Below are 4,008 nucleotides of genomic sequence, written 5' to 3' on the forward strand. Positions count from 1 at the left end.
GCACAGTGATTAAAAGCTATGTGAGTGATGTGCATCTTCTTATTTCAAATCTTTTGGATGCTCATGATTCGGTTCTCACAATCTCCGTCCGACAACATTTAAAGGAGAAACTTCTTCCTGCCCTGGAAATGTTGAGTAAGATTGAGGGTGTTACGAAGCCGATTGCTACTCCGCAACAAGGGGGAGAAGATTCTCAAAATCCACCCAAACAACCACCTCCGAAATAGTCTGGTAAAAATACAACAAATCAGGAGAAGGTCACCACTAAACCGAAGGGTAATGTAGCTTCGGATTCTAGTGTATTGGACAAAAAGAAGGGCATTATGGATCATAGTGATGACGAAGAGGAAACTGAGGAAGACCTTCTAAAAAGAAAGAAACGTGATAAAGAACTTGATGAAACTCTGAAAGTGGCAAGAGAAGAAGAAGAAAGAGAGAAAAGGGAAAAAGAGGCACATGATACGTTGGAGTGCAAGAAAGCTCTATTTCCTTTATGGACTGTGGAGAAGCTGATAAAAGAAGCGATTGAGTTTCCAAGCACTCATTGGCTGGAAGCAGTTACTTCTTTTGATTGTGAAAACACCAAGGACTCACAGTTTGAAATGCCTATAACCCGAAAGGCCTTTGTGTTTCACAGTTTTGATGCGACAGTAAATATTCCTTCTCCAGACCCGAAGGTTGATCGGGATATTATTGATTTTTATCTTAAAATATTCTCAACCCCAGTACTTGGCGTGGAGTGCACAGAAAATTACATCCGTCAAGGTACTGAAGCCTACTTCGGCAGGGCCTTTCGTCAATGTTGGTTTCAGGGTGACCCGAGGGTCAGATGATTCGGTTCATATGTTTTCACTGGCTGATCTACCGAACCTGAATCCCCACTATTGGATTCTTCTAAACAACATTATGCTTTCCAATCCACAGCAGTACGAGCCAATCATTGATCATATCAAGAGAATGCTAGCTTCCTACATTCATGAGGTTACTAAGATGGATCAGGAGATTGCTCTTGTTATGAGGAAAATGCCTACAGTCAAACCCATTGGGACTTCATGCGATGCTACCAAGATGAAGATGGGCAAGATTGATTCTAAGTATCATGCTGTTATGTTCACAAGACAAGACAATCAGAAGTTCGTATTCTATCTTGATGACAAACACCTATTTTCCACGGCTTGCTTGGAGCATATTTTGGATATCATCCACAGGTGTAAACAGAACGAAGCAGCAGATAAGAAGAACTTCACGGATATGTTTCAGTGGTACATAGACTTCCATCATACTCTTCTTGCCATCATACCGAAGCTCTTCAAGACTGTGAAGAAGGGTGTTGTTGCCCAACCCATTTGACCTCTCGCCTCTATTGATGCAAAGGGGGAGATTATTGGGTATGGGGTGTTGCGTCTTTGGTCTCGTGTAATAGTCCATCATGTATTCACGGTTTGGGCCTGTCCAACCGTGTTTAGTCTTTAGGGTTTATAAATATAGTGCATGCATGCTTAGATTAGATTACGCTTCTCATTGATTATTTTGCATTGAATCGCACTATAACCCTAGCATACCTCTAGAGTCGAAGTTCTTTATCGAGCTCTTCTGAGGTGGAGCATAATTTAATCATTCGACATTCGTCTGATTCATTCTTGTGTTCTTTCATTGATTTATATTTGTTTATCTGTTAAGAATCTGTCGATATAATAGCGCATTAATCTCATCAATGATGATATAGAGATCACTTGTTAATTCAGACCCTTGGATGCAACTATTCAAATTCAAAACCTCTATCAACCTATCTCTCTTTTGCTCCAGCAGAGGTCAAAATCTTTTGTTCTCATTGATTCCATATATTTGTAGTTTCTTTGATGCTTTTATTTTGTTCATATAAATACCCTGATTTTTGAACTACAGCTCTCATTTTGGCCATTTAGGTTTACTTTGTTCATTTTGTTAGGTTTACTTTATTCATTTTGTTAGTGCAATTTAGGGGAGTTTGAATATCATTTTGCAATAGGTTCTATAGTTTGACTTTCGTTCTTAATTGATTTGCAATGTTCTTAATTGATTTGCAATAGGTTCTATAGTTTTTTTTTATTTATCTAACATAATACATTGCTTTTTGTGGTTCAAGAGTAAATACTATCACTAATATTATCATTGCTCTGAATACTCTTCCTAAAATCATTGGTGCTGTAACTTTTTATACCTTGATTTGCATGCTATTTTTTACTCATCATGCATAAGACCACCCATTACTTCAGAAACTGCAACAATTGAGACAGATGCTGCTCCTGCTCCCTTCCAAAGTGTTCAATCAGATGAAAAGATGGATCTACCCTCTGTTGGAATGGATTCTTCTATAGATATAAATAGTAAATACATTGACAATAAAACCGATGAAATTAAGATCAATATTGCATCACCTGAAAAGACATCAGAAGCAAAAGATGAGGTTGAGGTGGTGGTGGTGGTGGTGGTGGGACCCGAGGTTGTAACTTTTGCCCTCACTTTCTTTGGATATGACAAAATTGTAACTTTTGTCACATTAAGATTAAAAATAATAATATATTTTGTTAATTCTTTAGCTTGTTTTTGTGCAGGAGTTGGAATATTCTCCAGTTCAGAATAATACAGGTTTGCCTCATTTATATGCAGAATGTGTATTTAATGAATATGTTTAAGTATTTTGGACTCATAGTTTTATTGCTAAGAATTATATTTTTCGAATATTTTCTTTTATCTTCAGATTTTCTGAATTTTGATGATGAAGTTGACAATGATGTTGAAGAACCTGATGAAGATTTGAGTGACATTGAAGAAAAACATTTAATTGATAACTGTGGATGGTCTTCACGTACCAAGTAATCATATTTACTTATTTTTTTTACATTAATTTAAAAAGAAAATAAATAGATCCTTTTTTTGTAGGGTTGTTGGAAAATATCTCCAAAATATGTTTAATAAGGAAGAAGAGAATGGAAGAAAAGCTCTTCGTATGAATAACCTTTTATCTGGGAAACTCGCAAGGAGGCATCAAGAATGTTTTTCGAAACTTTGGTAAACTTTATATATTTTTTTTGTTAAATATTTTTATCATATTTTGTGTTAAAAGATGGGAATGATTTTTGTAGGTTCTTAAAACAAATGATTATATCCACGTGGAACAGAGTGATGCGTTTGAGAACATTGAGATATTGCCATGATCGAAGCTCCTAAAATCAGACTTTTGATATGATGAAAGAAAAGTTATGTTGTGTAGCTTGGTTTAGTATTTTAAGCATTTTATATGGAGATGATCATATATTTACTTTGTAATTAATCTATAAAATAATACCTTCTGTATTATTGTTAGATGTTAACATGTCTTCTCAGTTCTTTATTAATAATCTTGTTTTAGATAAGGTAATTCCTTTTTTGGAACTTGTGTTTGTGTGGGAGGGAAAATTTATGGAGAACCTTTGTTGATGGTGTAAAAGAAGAAGTTGTATTATCTCCTGCCAATGCCCTTTCCATTATTGCAACAGGAGAAGGTAATAACCAATAGTTCATTGGACTTTTGGTTATTTAATTTATTTAATCAGAATTTAATTACTTTATGGTTTTTCTTTCCTTTTTTGCTAATTCAGAGCAAAGACACGTTGGTTCCACAAACATAAATCTGCACAGTAGCAGAAGTCACACAATATTTACAATGGTAATACTCTGTGTATTCCAAATTTTATCATCTATTTTCCCCATTGTTTTATGTATGTTTTAAGTTTTAGCAACACCTATTGCTTCCAAAAGTAATGAAAATATCATATAATTTTATTTTCCTTTTTGTGGAATCAAACATATTTCATATTATCTTATTATGTGACATCTCCATTTTCACGGCCAGAAAAGACCGATTTGTTTATGCTTTATTTAAAAATCAGAGTATACTTTTAAAGAAATACGTTATGAATGATAAAGAATTTGTCAAAGCATTTCCGAAGAAATGTATTTTCATTATATTAAAAACCTCGGGATGTC

At 34.6% G+C, this 4,008-nt stretch overlaps 1 long non-coding RNA gene across 1 annotated transcript; it reads left to right on the top strand.

Annotated features, from left to right (window-relative positions):
- The first annotated feature begins 2,743 nt into the window (after positions 1-2,743).
- Positions 2,744-3,280, top strand: LOC145114748 (uncharacterized). Its single transcript, XR_013711198.1, has 3 exons — positions 2,744-2,855; positions 2,923-3,051; positions 3,126-3,280. It is a non-coding gene; the product is annotated as an uncharacterized LOC145114748 (long non-coding RNA).
- The last annotated feature ends 728 nt before the right edge of the window (positions 3,281-4,008 follow it).

This window comes from Lactuca virosa, chromosome 5, assembly GCF_052849685.1.
Source record: "Lactuca virosa cultivar CGN04683 chromosome 5, Lactuca_virosa_CGN04683_v6, whole genome shotgun sequence".
NCBI lineage: Eukaryota > Viridiplantae > Streptophyta > Magnoliopsida > Asterales > Asteraceae > Lactuca > Lactuca virosa.